The sequence below is a fragment of the Ictidomys tridecemlineatus genome, unplaced genomic scaffold (genome assembly GCF_052094955.1).
Source record: "Ictidomys tridecemlineatus isolate mIctTri1 unplaced genomic scaffold, mIctTri1.hap1 Scaffold_50, whole genome shotgun sequence".
Taxonomy (NCBI): Eukaryota; Metazoa; Chordata; class Mammalia; order Rodentia; family Sciuridae; genus Ictidomys; species Ictidomys tridecemlineatus.
The window spans coordinates 1,313,214-1,333,905 of NW_027523264.1; the positions used below are offsets into that span (position 1 = coordinate 1,313,214).

General features: G+C 38.4%; 1 protein-coding gene across 1 annotated transcript in view; it reads left to right on the plus strand.

The window, feature by feature from the left end:
• Nucleotides 1–13,430: 13,430 nt before the first annotated feature.
• Nucleotides 13,431–20,692, plus strand: part of LOC144373815 (biotin--protein ligase-like) — an 88,861-nt gene continuing 81,599 nt past the window's right edge. Inside the window, exons 1-2 of the mRNA XM_078036792.1 lie at nucleotides 13,431–13,581; nucleotides 14,023–14,131. The gene's annotated coding sequence lies outside the window, so the exon portion shown is untranslated. The remainder of the gene's footprint in view (nucleotides 13,582–14,022; nucleotides 14,132–20,692) is intronic.

A 20,692-nucleotide genomic window follows, 5' to 3' on the forward strand; every position in this document is an offset into this window, starting at 1 on the left:
ATTCTACTTTCTCAGCTTCTTGAGTTGTGAAAGTATAGGCATGTGCTTCCATGCCTGACTCTTGACTTCTCTTTTTTGGAGTCTCTTTTTTTTCTTTATTTCATTTTTCTTTTACTTCTGTGACATCAGGTTATGTACTCTGGGGTGCTTCCAACTGTGCAACATCCTCTGGTCTGTTTACTTTTTAAATTTTGAAACAATGCCTCACAAATCTGCTTATGGCCTGGAAAAGTTGCTAAGATTGGGTTTAAAACTGAGAGCCTCTTGCCTCATCAAACTTCTTTATTATTATTATTATTATTATTATTATTATTATTATTATTATTATTTGGTGCTGGGGATTGAATCCAAGGCTTAGTGCATTTGAGGCAAGCACTCTACCAAATAAACTATATCCCAGCTTATATATATATATAAGTGAGAGAGAGAATTTTTAATATTTATTTTTTAGTTCTCAGCGGACACAATATCTTTTGTTGGTATATGGTGCTGAGGATAGAACCCGGGCCACAAGCATGCCAGGCGAGCGCGCTACCGCTTAAGCCACATCCCCAGCCCTGCTTTTTCATTCTAAGTAGCTCATATCAGGAAAATTTATAATGACATATATGTCACAAAAATACACTATTGTCCCAGTAGATTTTGTGGAAAAATATATCAATTTTTGTAATATATTTCAATGTAGTTTTTATCTTTCATTGTCCAAATGGCTGTGTGTTTTTTTTTTTTAAGTAATCTCTGTTTATTTCCAAAGGAGAAATTTTTCATCTCATTAGAGATCTATACAGATTGCTATAATGTTAAATCTTATAGTTATATATAGCATAATATTTTTATATAGGTACTGGAATTCATTGCACTGATGGTTACAATATAATCTAGGTATGTAGGGGTTTATGCCATCTAGTAATGTGTCAATAACTTATATATTTTGATAAATAAAGGAATATACTTATGATGCATTTTTTAGAATGTATCTCCATCATTAATTTAGGCATCATTATATATAACCATACATGTTGAATCACAAAATATAAATAGTATGCAATGTTTACTTATAAAATTTACCAGAACTCTTTCAATTTATTTGTTGTCTAATTGCAACATCTCTCATTCCTGATACTTTCAATGGTATGGTCATTGCTATTATTTTAAATGTTGCTCATTTTCTGTGTATTTTTTTCTCTACTTGCCTTTTTTATAAAAATTTCCTTTAGCAAAATATTGAGACTGATATTTAGTGAATGAATTCTCAGTTTTCTTTTAAATTTATTATTTATATGTGTGATTTATTTTTAACCTCAACCTAGACACATTACACATCTTTCAGTGTTATTGATATGATTACCAAACATATTTAAGATTTATGTATTATCTTTTGACATTTGAACACATCCATAACACCAGCTCAATAATCAACATAATTAATATAACCAACATCCCAATGTATGTTCTGGTATTTTTCTAAATCTTTTCTTTTCTGCTCTTCCCCACTTAACTTTTATTTAATGAATTCAATATTATTAACCCACTCAAATAATGAACCAGCATAAAAACTATAATGAATTATTAAAAGGTAAAATACAATGGAACTAATATTTATATCAATGAATAGAACATTAATTATGCTACAGATAATACCTACAGGTACTCTTGCTTTCACTATACCATCCAGTCTCACTAAGGCAACACATTTGTTTTGTTCCAATTAGTTCTTTTAAAGAACTCTTCTTTTTGAAAATGAAACAAAAAACAAACAAAAAATAATAATTGTGACCATATATTTATTTAATTATACAAAAAAGGTAGCTTATTGTGTAGAAAACAAAACCTGATAATCATACTTGATGCTTTGTTACTACAGAAAATCTGAGGGTGTTACAGAAACCAGAATAAAGAGGGGTTGGGGCATTAATAGTGATGGTATGAGAGGTTACCAGAGAATATAATTTGGTAGGATGGGCTGAAGAAAAACAAGAATGGGTATGCATTACTAAAGACAAGCTGGGGGAGATCATATGGAATAGGTCAGAAAGTGGAGCAAGGAGCAACAGCAGATATAAGTTGGATGAGCAGTGGCTGGAGGAAAAAAATTTAAAAACTTGAGAGGAAAAAAATTGTGGAATTTCTTGAAGAGCTGTAATAGCAGGGAGCCAGGTATGTGGCACACTTGTTTGATTGCACCATTAACTCCTGGTTTATAGGAATTTCTAAATATGAGGCCACTGGAATAAGTATTATGCTTTCACAATATCTTCTTTTTTTTTTAACTAAGAGCAACCTATTTATCCCTGCATCTTATACATCTTAAGCAGTTTCTCGTTTCTTCTCAGATCGATTCTCCTTCTTCATTACTATTTTTTTCTTCTGCTCTTTTTAGTTTGACTTTTCTTCCAACTTCTTCTCCTCTGATCCTTGACTCTCAATTATGCTAGTGTTATTTGCTTTTCTTGATATCTGTTGGGATATTATCATGTTCCATAAACATTTTTGACAACAAGTAAAAAAATTCTAGAAGTCACCAGGAGCTAGAATGAATTTTTTTTTCCTAGAACCTCTAGAGAGAGTGTGGCTTTGCTAACCCTTTGAAATTAATCTTGTGTTATGATAATAATAATATAACATTTTTTTCCTGTCCAAGCAAAACGTATTGTATCTTCCTTGTGTCTTTTGCTATCTTTGTTTTGTTCTTTCTTCAAATGAGAAATACCAGAGTTTGCAAAGTGGACACTTTCAAGGTCATTCAAAATGAAATGTTCAAAAGTTGGAAAAATGAGAAGAAATATATAAATTAATAGAGCTTATATTTTGGGCTTGTGATCAGTATGAATAAGGTGGTGAATTTCTCTTGAATTTTTAATAAGGTGAGTTTTCATATGTGTAGATAAAAAAATTGAGAGCCAAGACTTAACTTGACTATGTTAGCATAGGACTGTTTTCCATCTTCAACTTGTCTGAGAATTGTCACCAGGGATATTAATGGCTTTCTGCACTTTTTACTGTATAGTGTTCAGTAGCATTAAAACCATTCATGCATTCCCTTTCATGTAACTTTTAATAAACTGAGAGCAAAATATCAAGTTAAAAAAATGAATTGAGTGCTTCATGCATGCCTAATTCTATTCAGCATGTTTTAAATTCTGGTTTCCTGTTTGTATTGAATGTATTTGTTGATGAGCTATAATGTATTACAAACAACCTGCAAACTAATTCATGATTCAAATGAACAGTTTATGAGTAAGACCAATTTAGACTGTGTTAATCTGAGCTATTCTGAATTCCTCAGGATTTTTTCAAGCACATGCTCTCTTATTTGACTTTGTTACCCTGTGCCTTGAAGAGAAATAGCTGTCCTCTGTGGTCTTTTCATCCTCATTTATATAGCTTCTTCTCCTTCATAAGCCTAATATGAACTTCTCCTTCTTGAGATGGTGAGGTTTTAAAAGATAATAACAGGAAGAATTCAAGACACTTAAGTCTAGGCACCATACCAGTAAACTTCCATATTGTCTGTCTTCTATTGGCTCTAATGTAATAACCATTTTTATTCACATCTTGACAAACAGATTCTGCCTGTTGAAAAAGACAGCTATAAAAAATATTGTCAATGGCCTGGATGCAGAAAAGAATATGAAACTGGAGGTGTTTTTGCATTTCATACCTTTTTTTCATATTGATATGACAAGGGGATTGAACTTGTGGGCCAGGGTAAGGATGGATGTGCAGCTGCAGGAACAAGGGAGGGCAGAAGGGAACAATGTAATAACAGCTGAGGCCAAAACTGACTGTACAGTGACTCTGAGAAAGTAAAATCAGCCTCACTGACAGAGTGAGATGAAGAGAAGCAGACACGATACATCCCCAAATAGAAGCAAATTTAAATGAAATTACAGAGCATTTACTGAAGGGATCACATGAGTCCAAAGAAATGTAAAGCATAAATATTTAGTTGAGGAGAGCAAGAGATTTAAAATAGAGTGCAAATTCTAAGCCTGGAAAGCAAAACACAAAAGCAAGTTCACAATTGACAATTAAGTTGTGTTCCTCCTTTTCATTCACTAATTGTTTTCTTCGGGCTGCTTTGTAACAGAGAAATACTTTCCCACAGCAACACCATGATAACTGGTGGATAAGTTCCAAAAGAGACCCACAAAAATCTCTTGAGTTATTAAAATCCTACCTTAACAGTGCTCCACTAGTCTCAGCCTGAGTTCAGGGTCCTGGGCATGAGGAGTGTGTTGTCAGCTTTGCGTTACTGACAAGGATCCGAGATGATCAACTTATAAGAGGTTCTGGTCCATGACCAGGACATGCTGCTCTTTGGGCTCTGGTCATGGGTAGCTCATGGTAGCTGGAACCCAAGGCCAGCACAGAGCCATTAATTTCGTAGGAGAGATGTGGAAGGAGGAGAGAGAGGAGGGGCTGGGGTCCCACTGAGCCCTTCAAGGCCACTCCCCCAGTGACTGGAGACCTTCCCCCAGGTGCCACCTCTTAACAGTTCCACCACCTTCCAAAGCTTGAGACCAAGTCTTTTTTTTAAGTTGTCAATAAATCTTTATTTATTTATATGCAGTGCTGAGAATTGATACCTGTGCCCACACAAGCTAGGCAAGCTCTCTACCATAGAGCCACAACCCCAGCCCTGGAGACCAAGGCTTTAACACACAGGGCTTTGGGGAACATTCCAGATCTAAACTATAGAAAGGAGTAACAAAATTCCTGAGAGGACAAGAGGAGAAAAGGAAAGGAAAGGATGAGAAATAAGAGAAAGGTGAAGGAAGGTTTCTTCCTTCTCGAACACTGGGTTTCAGAGCCCTGGCTTCAGTCTCCACAGTTCTGCTCAAGGTTAGAAATCACCTAATTCACAGCAAGCTCTAAGCATCCGTGATCATTGTCCATTAGACTTCCTACCAAGGGTCCTTGCTGTTTTATTTTTATTTTTTAAGACAGGGTCTCACTTGTTACCATGCCTGGTCTTGAACTATTGGGATCAAGAGGTCCTCTTGCCTCAACATCCCCAGTAGCTGGGAACACGGTGCACCACCACACCCAGCTGTTGATTTGGAATTTAGCAAGAATGTTCCAGGACAAGTCTCCCAACCGTTCCTACTTCTCCCAGCCTCATCTTTCCTTTGTTCCTCTGAAGCATCCCGGGTTTTGACTTGGGGCTCTGAAGGTTATAGATATAGAGGGTTGGGTAGTTGTGTTTGGCAGATACAAAGTGTCTATGCAGAAGGCAATTTTTTAACTGCACCTAGAGAAGTGATATTACAGATTGTAGGTGAAGTATACAGACTGTTTAAATCTTTTAACGTGGAAATATGCCATCACATAAAGCATGTCAAAACTCTGAATCAGCGGGCGAAGACTGTGATTACTCAGAGACCCATAAGGGAAAGCAACAATTTAGAGAAATAAATGGATGACAGATAATTCAGGAAAACATGGAAAGTCAACTTGGAAAAACAAGGTTGGAAAGAGAAAGGAGTCAAGTGATTGGAAAAATAGAAAAGGGATATGGCAAGGAGTCATGAGGTTCACATCAGCAAGGACACAAGTAACCAAACACCAGTAGTCAAAGGTGAAAGGCAAGTCACCCCCAGAACAGAAAGAAAGCGCAAAGGGTTTACAGAGTTCCCACTGATGAGATGTTTGGAAGAACAGTTTTCAAAGAGGACTGGGACAGGAGGAAATCTTCAGTAGGACAGGAAAATGCTTGAACTGTAGAGCTATGTTCCACACTGGCAGGGTGTGTACATACATCTGTGAAAGGATTATTATTAGGGGAGGAGATTTTTTTTAAATGTGTACTTCCAATAAAGTGTCTTCTTACAGTTAATATTTGGAGAGGGGCTCTCTCAAGGACAATGAAGGGCACATTGTGATTGTGGGTTGGCTTTTTGTTGTCATTGTTATTGTGTGTTTTTTATTGTACTTCCTCCACCTGGGCCAATATGCCTCTAAATTGCACAACTAAAGAAAATATCAAAAAGAAAGAAAATATTGAGGGGCTACGGTTGTAGCTCAGTGCAGAACACGTGCCTAGCATGTGTAAGGGACTGGGCTTAATCCTCAGCACCACATAAGGATCAATAAATAAAATATTTTAAAAAGAATGAAGGATCAATAAATAAAATATTTTAAAAAGAATGCTACATTAAAAAAAAAAGAAAGAAAGAAAGGAAAGAAAATTATCTATACACGACAGCTTTGGCTTTGTATTGTCCCTTCATTTTTGCCCATGCAGAAGTTATTTTTATTCACCTCATTTCCCAAGTAACTGAAAAATTTTGTGACTTATCATCAACAATACTCCATTGAACACTCTGCATGTTATTGTTAGACATTGGTGTCTGGAAAACAGAGCTGAGAATATAGAATCAGGGAAACCTAGTTTAAGCCCCAGTCTGTTCCTTACGAATAACCAAGCAAAGTCATCAAACTTCCCTTCCCTCATCTTGTTATGAAAGCCTTGGATGAAAAGAACTTGCTGGATCTTGTAGTCCCCTTGTAGTCATAATATTAGTCCAAAAGTTAATCTATGATAGTTATTATTGTAAGTTTTTCTTCAGGATGGCTTTATAAAATTTATTGATAGCCTGAAATAATCAATAATTTATAGATATATAATAGGTAAGAGGAGAAAGAATAAGTATATTATGTCTTCAAAGGCAATATTTCTGTCATTATGTAGAGAAAAATATTTGGGTATCATTAAAAATTTTAAATCTGTAACTAGCATGCAGTTATTGATATGCAAGCATGTTAACCATTAATATAACCTATTAATATATATATAGCTATTTAAAACACGAATTAGTGCCTCATTTTGCTGAGGCTGACTTTGAATCTGTGATCCTCCTACCTCAGCCTCCTGAGCTGCTGGGATTATAGGCCTGCACCCCTGTTCCTGGCTGTGATTCTAATCATTTTGAATCGCTTTCTAGTTCATTGCTTATATTTTCCTAGTCTGTAAAATGAGACAAGTAATAACTGCTGCATCAATCTCTCAGAAATGCTGATGTAAAGACACACTGATCACATAGCATACTCACCTTGAAATATATGGTTTGTGACCTCACATCTGATGTCACTGTGTTGGGAACATTCATAAAGAAAATGTTTCTTTCATCCTCTACAGAGAGAAATGGAGGATTGTTTGAGTGGCAGGGGTTCTACTGAGCAGGAGTCAGCATGTTGACTTCCACTAGTTTAGTCTAGTATTCAAAGTGTTTTTCATCAGTCAGTAGTAATCCTATTTCAACCTTATAATTTGGGAAGCTGCTTGGATATGTAGAGAATCCTTCTTTGAAGTTCTAGTGAGATGACAATCTTCTCAAATTCATTGAGCTTCTGTTTCTTCATCTGTCAAATGAGGGTAAAATCTACCTTGTCTACTTGACAGAATTCTTTTGAGGATTCAGCGAGGTCTTTCCATTCATTTTATTCATTCAGTAAATATTTATCATGTGCTTATCACTTATGCTGGAGGATGGGAATGTAATGTTCATCAAAGTAGACAGGTTCCACACCTTCCTATAGACTCCCGTTAAGTGACATAGACAATGTGTGTGAGGCACCTACGATGGTGCCTGGCATGTTTGTAAATGCCAGTAAACATTAGCTTTCTACCTGTGATGTTTAATTGTATGTGTCAACTTGGCTGGGCTATGGAATACCCAGACATTTGGCTAAACATTATTTCTAGGAATGTCTGTGAGGGTGCTGCTGGATGAGATTTAGCATTTGAAGCTGTAAGTTCAGTAAAGCAAAATGCCTTCCTCAGTGTGGTGAGCCTGCTTCAATCCACTGAGGGCATGAATGGAAAGGCAGAAAAAGGAGGAATTCTCTTTCTTGACCTGCCTGCTTGACATGGGAAATGGCCTTCTCCTGCCCTCAGACTAAAACTCACACCATATATGCTCTTGGCTCTAAGGCTCTTGGATTTGGATCTGAGTCTCCAGTTTACAGACAGCAGATTGTGGTACTAATACGCTAACCCTTGAGGTAAGCATCCTCAGAATGACTCGTGGGTATCCAACTCAGTGCCGTGGAATCAGGAAGCTGGATCTCAGTTGCAAACTGATTCCCTTACTCGTTGGGTCATGTTGTTCATAATCACAATCCTAAGCTATTGCTACCCATAATGTAAAGAGTCATTCTTCTCCATATAATATGAAATGAGGTGAGGGGCGGGAGAGGGAGAGAGTGCTCTCACAGATCATTCAATTTATCTTCCCTTGAGAGCTGGTAAATGAGATTTTATGTCCAGAAAATAGAGGATTCAAAAGTTTGCCAAAGTCCTGGGAACTTAAAGTGAAGGCAGGGATAGTATTGCTGTCCATCACTGTCTACTTATTTTCTATTTAAAGAGTTCTATTTTCCTAGTAGAAGGGGTTGGTTTAATACAGTGTTCAGTGAATGTATTGATTGAATGTATGATGATAAATGTGGCCAACTTACCTCCTAATCTTCCTCTATGTTTACCTAGCTGAGGGTGAATGAACTTATTATTTATTAATTTTTTTTAGTTGTAGATGGGCACATTACCTTTTTTTTATTTATTATTATGTGGTGCTGAGGACTGAACCCAGCGCCTCAAATATATGAGGCACGTGCTCTGCCACTGAGCCACAATTACCACCTGAAATAATTTTAGTACAGCCATGAATGTCTTTTTTCTTTGCCTTGGGACTGTGGTACCATTTATTATTATTATTATTATTATTATTATTATTATTATTTTCATTTTTAATATATATATATATATATATATATATATATATATATTTAGTTGCCAATGGACCTTTGTTCATATGCAGTGCTGAGAATTGAACCCAGTGGCTCACACATGGTAGGCAAGTGCTCTACCACCACACTACAATCCCAGCCTAATATTATTATTATTTTTCTTTTGCAAAGAGTAAGAATTTGGGGCCTGGGGATGTGGCTTAAGTGGTAGTGTGCTTGCCTAGCATGATGAGGCACTGGGTTTGATTCTCAGCACCACATAAAAATAAAAATAAAAAAAAGATATTGTGTCCACCTAAAAAAAACTAAAAAAATAAATAAATATTAAAAAAGAGTAAGAATTTGTAGATTGGCATCAGGTGGAAGATATTTTCATATGTGGCACTATATGCCTGAATATGAAGTTTTAACATTTCAGCTAAGAACAATTAAGTTATGCCAGGATAATACATAAGGAAGGAAATGAAGAATACATACACTGTTTACATGTCAAAAATTGTCCACATTTTACCAGAGAAGATGGCTATAATACCTGATCCAGAAAAGGGAAGGACATTTATTAGCAAGGGAGATAAAAGATTTCTAAGGAACTTTACATATTGCATGCAAAACCAAAGCGACCTGGGTGCATAGAAAGAATGAGTTTGTTTAACAAACCACATTAATTTTAGTTTTAAGACTCTATTCTCTAATATGCAATATTTCTAAAAAAATAGTTGTATTAAATGTAGCATTTTTGTTGTACATCTCTCTTTGGCTTGCTCAAGACAAATGCAATGCTGAAAAGGTTTTTTTTTTTCTGATGATCTAACAAGAAGTGTACTTCTGTCACATCCAGAGTGACTGATAATGCTCAGGCCTATCCATTACTCCATTCAAATAATAGGGTTTGCTTGCTTTTAAGGTCACTTGGGCTATAATGTTGTTATTGTCTTTCCTGCTGTGCTGTAGTCTCATTTTCATGGAGGACTGGTAGAAGAGGTATTGGGCAGCACTCTTCACAGACATAATGCCACTGTTAGACCTCTTTGCCTGCAGTCTTGAATTTCCTTGCATACAACAGGGGTTTTAGTGGCATAAGAAACTTGAGTTTCACTATGGATTCAACAATGCAACAACAGAAATCATTCTTGAATATCATTTGTCTTCAAGTTAGAAAGTAAGATGAAAATATTTAACAGTTTGCATCTCAAGAATGCTTTTTGGTGCTTAAAATAAACAAATCATATATTTGAGGCTGGAGGTATAGCTCAGTTGTAGAGATTTGCTTAGTATGTGCAAGACCTTGATTAGATCAACAGCAGACCAAAGAAATATCATATACTAAGCAGAGTGGTAGAAGGAAAAGGCTTTTAGGTCAGAATTTAACTAAATTACTGATCATTTGAAGTTCCATTAAATAGCAAACCACATCTTGAACTTTAGAGTCAAAAACATTCACTTGCATTTTAAATGAGGTCTCATTTTTCTGTAGTGTATATAGACTAATCTGAATTTCTGTCTTGTTGTTTTTATAAAAGGATATACACAACCTCATACTTTTCTATTTATGTAATTTCCTATTATAGGCTTGATTTTATTAACTTCCAAAAATCTTACATATTTCAGGTTTTGCTTTGTAGTCTCATTTTCATAGAGGATTGGTAGAAAAAGAGAGAGGAATTGGTAGCACTTGTTCATGCAAAAAGTCCAAACTTTTTATTAAACTGAAATAGCTCAGGAAATTTTAGATTGTTGTTGTTTTGTAGAAATAATTGTACATGAGGAAGCCTCAAATGTTAATAAAACACAGGACTCCTGGGTTCGGAATCCAGCTCTATTGTTATGTTGTGTGACATGGGGTGAGACATATCTCTCTGAGGCTCTGTTTGTACTACAGCATCTCTGATGTCATATTTAACTACATAAATATATGCAATCTTTCCCATGTCTGCAGGGAATTGGTTCCAGGACCTCCTATGGATACCAGAATCTGAGGATGCTCAGGTTCCTTATGTAAAAACAGCATAGTGTTTGCATGGAATCTTCACACATCCTCCTATATGCTTTAAATTCTTTCTGGACCACTCATATCTAATACAATGTAAAAGTCTCGTAAATAATTTTATACTGGATTTTTTTTAGGGAATAATGACTAGAAGAAATCTGTACATGTTCAGGAAACACAGTTCTTTTTTTTTTGGGGGGGTTTACTATTTTTGATCTGAGGTTCATTGTGGCTGGAGAGATAGAACCTGTCCTGAAATTTCGAGTCTACATAGCAATGTTTTTTGTATACCTGGTGCTGAGCCTGCTCCCTTTGCTCCACAAACTTGGAGACCTCTGTGTTTTCTCAAAGCAAAGCATGTTGGCTTAATGTAAATAATTAAACCCAGGACTTCTTTCCCTAAGAAATGCTGGATTTTGGTTTAATAGGTTTTCCCAAGCTTTTTTGTTTTGCAACATTTCAAATCTTCAGAAAAGTTGCAGGCAAAGTATAATGAGGAGCTTGTATTTACCAATTGCTAACATTTTGCCACATTTGCTCTCTGTTTCTGTACTCCTTTCCTTGGTGTATAGGTATTGTTGAACCATTGGATAATTTATTGCAGGCATCCTGACACTTCATCCCTAAATACTGTAGCATATATTTCTTAAGAAAAAGGACATTCTTCTACATAGCCACAATACGACTACTTGGGAAATTTAACATTGATCCAATATTATTATCTGAAAATAAACTCTATATTAAAATTTTCACAATTGTTCCAATACAGTTCTTGTAGTTTTATTTATTTGTTTGCATTCCATGATATAACCAAGATTATCTGTTACATTCAATTTTTCTATGTTTTACCCTCCCTTGAGTTACAATTTTCTAGTCTTTTTTTATTTGTTCACTTTTATAGTATTAACATTTTTTTAGAATTCGTGCCAGTTTTCAGTATGTCCCTCAAGTTGAATTTGCCTGGCTGTCTCTTAATGATTAGATTCAGGTTAAATATTTTTGGAAGGAAGGGCTCAGGGGCCGAACACATGCTTAACATGCACACCTGAGTACCACCTCCAGCATCATAAATTTTTTGAAGGAATATCATATAGGTATTAATGTGTATTCAATGCATTATATCCAAATTTATGTGCTCTTGTAATTGGTACAATATTTTGAGTCATTTGATTAAGGCAGAACTCACCAAATGTCTGCAATGTTAAAGTACTATTTCTCCTTATAATTAATAAGAGATATGAAGAGGGACACTTTGAGACTTTATTTGTCAAAGATTCTGACATCCATTATCAATGGTGATTGTAAGATTGCTATAGTTTGATTGCTTTCTACAAAAATAATTTGGATAATCATTAGATCTCTTGCAAACATGGGCTGGACCACAGACAGACCCCAGAGTGTGTTTGTGTAAGGGAGGTGCTAAGGCAAAGTGAGAAGATAAACTTACATGCTCTTTGTATTTTGAACAGTGTTAAGTGGAGGGCTTGGGGTACCTAATGGGAAGAATCTAAGAAAAGTAAACATTTGTTATGTGTTGAACAGAACAAACACATTATACTGTTTTCAGTCTTTGCAGATAAGACCCAGATTGAAAACAATGGGTTTCTGCAATGCAAATAATGTATTAAAGTCTTTCTTTTTTAAATGGTGAGTTATAATTTCCCTTTTTTATTTCAGTTCCCCTCCTCCATTATATTTTTGGTTGCAATTTCATTTTGTAATTTCACTCTAATTCTGGTTGTAATTTCACAAAATTCAAATATTATTGATAGTAAACACAATTAGTAACCAATACTGTGTCAGAAAGAAAAGTTTTCAAGAGACATTACCGATAGTGAAGATTTTAAGTGATAAGGAACAGTAACAAATAATCCAAGTATAAGTCTATTTTTATCTTGAATAATTTGTTTTCTTTGTGGTTCTCTGATTTATCAGAGTTAATTTACAACAAAAGCAAATTTTACACCAATGTGTGAACCAGCTTTTAAATAATAGGGAGAACATACCAAGTGTTGCAATAAAGAGAAAATATTCTGCAGAGAAGAGCAAAAGTTAATAATAATGGCAATAATCATGATGATGTTAAAGAATGCTAATGAGCTTTGAGAAAAGATCTTTTGAAGCTGAGGTAGTCTAATAATAGCACAGTAACCAGAACAGAGTGCATAGAAGGTGGATTGTGCAAATTACATTTTAAGTGGTGAGAATAACCTGGCTTAGGAAACAAGGAAGAGAGATGTGAAAGGATAGACGGCATGTAATCAATAAAGAAGTCTTGTCAAAGGAATTTTTGCCTTGCAGAATTGCACTAACATATGTCTTCTTTTTGCTATCTTTATGTTTCTCTAATTGATCTGATGACTTGAACCCAAAGCAGGCAAATCACTTTTTTGCATGAGAATCATTTGGTCACCCGCAGGCATCTTTCATTGGCTTCATAAGGCAGAAACTGAAGAATATGTTTGCAGGAGCGCTGCGGGGGCCTGCCCTGATGCTTGATCCATCTGCTGTGCCTGGGCACGCCCTGGCCCCGAGCGCCCCCTGGCGTCCCCACCCTGAGCACCCTCCTTGGACCCCACGGGTCGCCCAGGGGGAATGCCCTGGGGCTCAGCCCATCCCCAAGCGCTTCCCCCAACGCTCATCCCCCCTCTCCCTAACCCTAACCCGCCCCCCCCTCCGCGCGGCGCCCCGCTACCCCCAGTGCGCATGCCCGGCCGCCCCAGCGTGCACGTCCTAGGCTTGGGAGCGCTGCGGGCCCCCAGCCGCCCAGGTGATACTGTTGGCTGCTGCCCTGCCCGACCGCCGCTGGCTGCCCGGCTTGGACCTCTTGCGGCGGCCCGGTGGTGAGTTTCCTGCGTGAGCAGCGGCTGGGGCTTTCTCCTGCGCCGGGGCGGGCGAAGTTCCGCGCCCCCCTTCTGCCGCGCCCTTTGCGGGCTCGCCGGCGGGTGCGGGCCACGAGCGTCTGCGCGGGGCGGAGGGACGCCGTGCTGCGGGAGGGAGGGCTCCGAGTCAATTTTTTTGTGCGGCTGCGGCTGGAGCCTGTGGTGCGAGGGCGGCGAGCGCAGGGACCCCGGCGTGGCAGAGCCATGGATGGCCCGACTCGGGGCCATGGACTCCGCAAAAAGCAGCGGTCACGGTCGCAGCGAGACCGGGAGAGGCGCTCCGGGGCGGTCTGGGGACAGCGTTGCGGGCGGCGGCGGGGCTGGCCAGACCGGGGCGCCCTCGCTGGCCTCGTCTTCGGGCTCCAACAGGGAAGACAATGGGAAGCCCCTGTCCTCCGCCAGGTCCCGGCCCAGACCCCCGAGGAGGAAGAGGCGAGAGTCCACCTTGGCCAAAGAGGACATCATTCATGGGTTTGCCAGGACCAGCTTTGTCACTTTTGAAGCGCTAGAGGTAAGCGCCCCCTCTCCCCTCTGCCTTTCTGCGCGGCCCCATTGGCAGCGCCGGCCTCCCCACCGGCCTCCCCGCCGGGCCTCCCCCCTGGTGCTGTCTGTTGATCTGTCTGGCCCGCTGTGTCTATACCACGTTTTGTTTACCCATTCATTTTTATTTTACATGTGAGGTGCTTCTGCCTCTTGGCTATTGTATATGTAGTGTTGCTATGAACATAGATGTGCAAGTCTCTTTGCAATCCTCTTTTCTATTTTCTCTCTGTGTGTATGTACAGACATAGATATTGGTATATGTATATGTGTGTGTGTGTATATATATATATATATACACACACACGCACATACACAGAGAAGTAAAATTTCTAGATCACATGAAAAGTCTGTTTTTATTTTCAAGGAACTGTTTTTCATAAATAACTAGATTTTAAAGATACGTGTTTAAGGTCATCTTTTTGGTCCTTGATCTCTAGATTGTTTTGAATTGACCCTGGGTAAGTACTCTCAGTCACCTGCTGTAGCATACCTTGAACTTGAACACACTTCCACCACTGTCCGTTGCTCACTGAGGCCCAGACCCAAATAACAGATTCTCAGGATCCATGACTGGCCAGAGAAGTAAGTTGAATCTTAGCAGGCTTGAGCTTAAATATTTCTTAATTGTCCAGATCTTTCAGTGCCCCACTTGGAGATTACTGTCATCACTGTGTCTCATCAGTTCTATTGTAATTATACAAGACAGTTTTTTTTAAATCAGACTTTATATTCCTATATGTAGGTACCACGTTTTAGTTTTATCTCCTCTAAAACCTGCAGAATTTGGTACAATACTCTGTTGGCAATTTTCTAGTGAATGTTTGGTTTATCAGACAAGTGATTGATGGAAAGGTATATGGTAGAATTAGTGTCTTTAATCTTGACCATGGCCCCAGATGGCTGTTTGACCACATCTAAGCTACCAGCCCTCTTCTTGTCATGTCAGTTTATGAGCTCAAAGAAAGAATGAGCATAGGTTAAAGAACATTCAGCACTTACCTTGTGCTAGGTACTTTGCTAAGCACTTATATTAGCTCATTCCACTTTACAGTAGTGCAGTAGAATACATTTCACTTTTGTAGGCAATGAAACGATGGAGAAGGGAGACAGTCTGCTCAGCTCAAAGAGGTAGACTAGGCACAGAATGTATATTTCTTTTCCATGAGGCTAGAAAACTCATGTTATAGTTATAACCAGGAGCTAGGATAGTTTCAACACCACCAGCAATGAACTATAAGTTGTAAGGTTTAGAAGAATGAATAGGAAGATCCTGAGGTGGGGTACTGAGACCCTGTATAAAAGAACCACATTTTAATTAGTAACAAATGGAGGGAGTGATCAGTGCAAGTTGAACAGTGGAGAAGGTTGTATGCTATCGGAAAGTGTTTGAGAGAGATAGTTGCCCTGATTTGGAAGAAGGGGAGTTGAGGGAAAATTAGTTCCAGAGGACGGAATGAGAGGATGAGGTGGCTGGAGAAGATAAGTTCCTTCACAGAGGGGCTTGGGTTTTCCAGTCTCCCAGCAGAACAGGGAAATGTGACCTGATGGCTTAGCTGGTGTCAATGCTCCAGGTAGCAAGATAGCATCCTTCTTCTTAGATTGGGCCCTCAGCATCCCCACCATGGAGCGTGTGGGGCCGAGTTTCAGCACACATTTTGCACATATTCTTTTCCCCCACTATGAGTGAAATAGAACATGAAGGAGAAATCAACAAATACTCTGAATCTCTTGACACAGAGAGCAAAACACATTGATGGTGTCCCACAACTCTTGATAATTTCATTGAACTATATGAAGCTTAAAATTGATACGTAGGCCTAACCTTGATTAACATTGTTACTGTCGTTCTGACTTGACTGGATAAACTGATGTGGAATAATCTATTAAATATATCACACTTGAACAAGGAATGTAAATCATATTTCATCTATAATTAGTTGGGAGGCAAAAATCACAAAGAGACAAGTTTAGTGAATATGTCTTGGTGTGTACACAGCATCACTAGAATTTTTTTCCTGTTCCATGGGGAGAAAGAAGTTGATTGCCTTTCAAGAACTGATTGCTGTACAGGAAATGAGAGGCTGAGGGGTGAATTATGTAATGTTCACAGAGTGGGTTTTATTTATGGATTCACTGAGATTAGCTGCAGTCTTCCTAAAGTTAATGGCACTGGAAATGCACCATTCTGTATTTAGCTGGAAATACCTAACTTTCCAAGTTAGAGAGACCTAATTGCTTCTCAGATTATAATGTGGTTGCATTTGTATCTCCTTCTCCTTTCATGGGAGCTGTCTGCTGCCTTTATCTTTTGTGAATTAATGTTGCAAACCAGAGCTTGTGAGTGAAAAGGATGGTATATTTTGAGTTCTTTGGTGCTCTTGTTTCACAGTCACAGAATAATCTATAGTGAACCTGATTATTGATAATAAATAAGAGACATAAACCAAAGTAAAAAATATAAATACAGTGTGTTTGGAGGGGTCATTGATCCAAACTGTAGCTAGGAAATAAGATAATTGTAGTTTTTACCTCATATGGTTGTTTTGAAGGGTAAAAACATATGCTAAACCTTTAGAACAACATGTAGAATGTGTTTCAGTGCATTTTATTTGCTTTCATTATTATTAGATACATAGTTGGTGTTTGTGGTGAATGGTGAGTGTGATATGAATGTGAATGTTAAGAGCATAAATAGGCATGTAACTGATATGTTTATGTCTTTTTCCAGATGGTTGGCATAATGAAACAAAAGGTGACATTATGGAATTGTTCTTATTTGGAACTAACATATCAGAGAATGTTTTAAGTTGCAGTTTCATTTTGTTTTGTGAGGTTTTTCTTGACTGTTGTTGGTTTATAGTATTTTTGGTGCTAGGGATTGAACCTGGGACCTTGCACATGGTAAGGACATGATCTACCATTAAGCTATACCCTAGCCCCTTTTTGTTTGTTCTTGATATATTAGTTTGATTTATTTCAGGTGATGTTGTCATAATGAATCAAAGCATCTTTTTATACTTTTAAAAATATAAATGAGGACCATACCATCATTTGGAAAATGCCTGTAATGATAGGTAATCAGTATATGTGTGGGAGTATTTTTTAATGAGGATTGTTTAGAATTTATTGACTCTGTGACACTGTCCTCAGACTTGAGTTATAGGGCTTTCCAAAAATGAGATGTGAGTGCTGCAGTAGAATCATCCAGGGCTACCTGAGGGTGTTTTTGAGGTGCCAGCCTTTTGCCTCCAGCGTTTTTGGAGAAGGTAGTTGTGTCTTGAGTCACCTGGACTATTGGGCATGGGCTACATGGTTATACATATTATAGGGTTAGCTATGTGGAGTTAGGTGCAGCTGTGGTATTTCACCTAAGTCATAGCTTTTTGTGGAGTGCTTCACTACAGAAACTTGGTGGATTTCAGAGATGATGTACTTCATAAATGGAGTCTAGAGAGGCCTATGAGAGAATAACAGAAGGCCGACATTTCCCACTCTGCGCCAATTGTTTGTCTCACAGCTTTGCATAATGACTTTCTGTCTCTCCCCTCCCCACCTCTTCTCACATGCACTTAGAAGGACTTAATGGCATCATTTATAGTTGGAGAATAAATGTAAAACTGATTTGTTCAAGAACACCAATAAGTTGCAGTTAAAAAAGTAAAGACTCATATAAGGCAGGACAGATTGCTACTTGAGGGAGCTAATGGCCAGTTGGTTTTAGAGTAGATCACCAAATGAAATGTAGCTTTACCTGCTGAGCCCTCAGTTCAAGGAGCTGTGTTCACAGTGTTGGAGCACTGTGGGGGAGGGCTCAGATTTTACAGCAGAAAGAACTGTGGATGACTAACCTTGCAGTTGCTCTGGCCTCTGCACCCATGACTCTTGTGCATTTCCCGTGAAAATTTCCCCCCACCCCCAACCCGTCTTCTAAAGCTGGGGAGATCTTTCTACACGTAGCCACAGGCTTAACCTGGTACCTGGACAAGGGACTGATGAGAAAGGGGATTTGGGATTTTTAGGGGAAAATTACTTGGCTTTGAGAAACTTAATGGAAAATATGTATTCAGTGCAGCTAGGTTCCACGCACACACTGGAATAAAGAATTAAGCATTGTTTCATCTCTCAAGAAGTTGTCTAGTGTGAACAATCTGTGTGCAAATAAATGGTTTCAATTACTGTGAAAACAGCAGCAATGAAAGGGGCCACAAGAATAGTGGTAGTATAGAACATGCAGTAGAAGTGTTCAGGAGGACGTTGATCAAGGTGGGTTTGAAAGACAATGAGAAGCTTGCCAAATAAACAAGAAGGGAGATCACCAGGGCAAAAGAACAACGAATGGTCTGTCTCTTAAGAAGATTTGGAGCTAAGAACCAAATCCAGAGACTGGGTGTATTTTGCTTCAGTTCCACCTTATACCTGCCTGTTATGTGACCTGATTTCTTTGCTTTTACTAAGGGAAAGAAATGGGAATCCCCTTGTCTCCCTTTTGTTTGGCATAGAAAGCTAAAATGTCTAAAATTGTGATCTTGGGCTAAGATTATTTAGTAATCATCTAATCATCAGTGATAAAGTATTGTCCCTCATAAACAAGGCACTGAGTTCCATCCCTGGCAATAGGGGTGGGGTGAGGGAGAATTGTGATTGTGTCTAACTTGGATAATAAAACTTATAGAGCCTGAGATAGATGTACATGATTAGTTTAGTGACAGATATAGGGTCAAATAAGACATTCACATTGGTCCGGTTCCATTTTAGTTGCTCTGCATTTGAGTCATTACTTTTTTTTGCCCCCCTTGCTGGGTTCATTGCTTCTCATTCATTAAGTCAGTGCTTACTGAGTTGGTTCTAAACAGCTGTGCAGTCTAACAGAAGTACAATTTTTTCCTGTCCGGAGCTTAAAGCCTTAAAACGTGAATTAATTTTGGAAAATATAGGCTGGTATCAGTTTATGAAGAGCTAGTCTAAGAAGTTAGGACTTAATAATTTGCACCCCCAACCCAGGGAGAATGGCAATGAGTTCTTTGAATTTATAGCCTAAGGCAAATCCTTTTTGATTCCCATGTTCCTTTACTTTATTTATTACAGGAGGATAATGCCTTAATGTGTTTGAGTAAATTTTGAAAATGTATACTAAAGGTAGTTTTATAAGCTTTGCATTTTTGTGTGAGAGAGTAGTTTGTAAAAATGTGGACTCAAGGAGCAAAAGAGCATGGTTTTGAATTCTATCTCCATTATTTATGAGCTGTGTGATCTTTGGCTATTAAACTAGGAGTATTTCCTTATAGGAAATACTAAGGAAAATGATAATTTAAATCATTGTCACATAAAAATTACTATAAGGAATAAATGAACAAATTCAAACAAAAGTATACAAGTAGGTCGCCTTACACATAGTATTATCCACAATTGGATTGTCTGGTGACCTCCTTTAGTGGGTCTGATTTTTCTAATGCCCTTGAACATTGCTGCTGTTTCTGTACATTTGTGCATCAAAATCATTGAGAGGGCATCTTAAAAATATACATCTCTAAGAGTTCTAGTTCTGCAAAGAGTGTTAGCCCCTTTCTTTCCTTTAAACTTTTTCCCCTTAAGATCTTTTCCCTTAAACTAAAAACCTTGAACATGACACAACAAAAAAGCACATGAAAGGTAGAAAGAATCCAGAATGTCTACCACTTAGGGACTTGAGAAAAGGCATGACGGCGAATCTTCTGGATTTGCTTAATGATGCCTAAGGACACAAAACTCATAAATTGTGTAGTTTTAGAATGAGTATTGTGGGAACTTCTGGTCAGTAATGGCTACAGTTATAGGAACTGCCCTCCTGCCCTGCTCCCCTATCCAAAAAAAAAAAAAAACCCCAAAAAACTTAAATGTCTGTTTCCCTACTGTATCCAATACCAAGGGAAAAACCATATCCCATACCCCTAAAGCTACAGCAGGACAGAGCAAAAAAATTGATCTTCGCACTCTGCTTGTTGGAAGCAGGCAGTGTTCATCAATATCCCTGCCAGGTGGTGTCAACAGCAGGGTGCTGATCTTTCATTCCATGATTGACAGAACTAGGTGGTAGTCTAGAAGAGGGCCAGGGAATATAAGTAGGGGTGGGGGTTGGGGCGTCCAGGCTGAAACTGAGCTTCCATTCCCATCCTTCTGCAACAAAGTGGTAGAATCATCCCTTCTCTCCCCTTCCCTGGGTGCCAGCGGGGCTGAGAGGAACCTGATCTTACACCCTCAACTGGCGGAAATGAGGCAATGCCAGCGAGTGCATATTTTATTTGAAAGGTGTCATCATGGCCAAGCAGGGAGGTGAACTTGCACCTTGCCATCTGTAACAGGCAGTGAGACTCAGTGCATTCTTTTTCCACTGTAGTATTTGGTGGGTCCCAGAGGGAAACCCTGCCTCCCCATCCCCCATGCTACATTTCAACATGCCTACTAACTAAAGACATCTGGAATAAAATGAAAAGAATCAGGAAAATCGAACATGAATGAGAATAGCCAGTAGCACATGTCAGCACTGAGATGA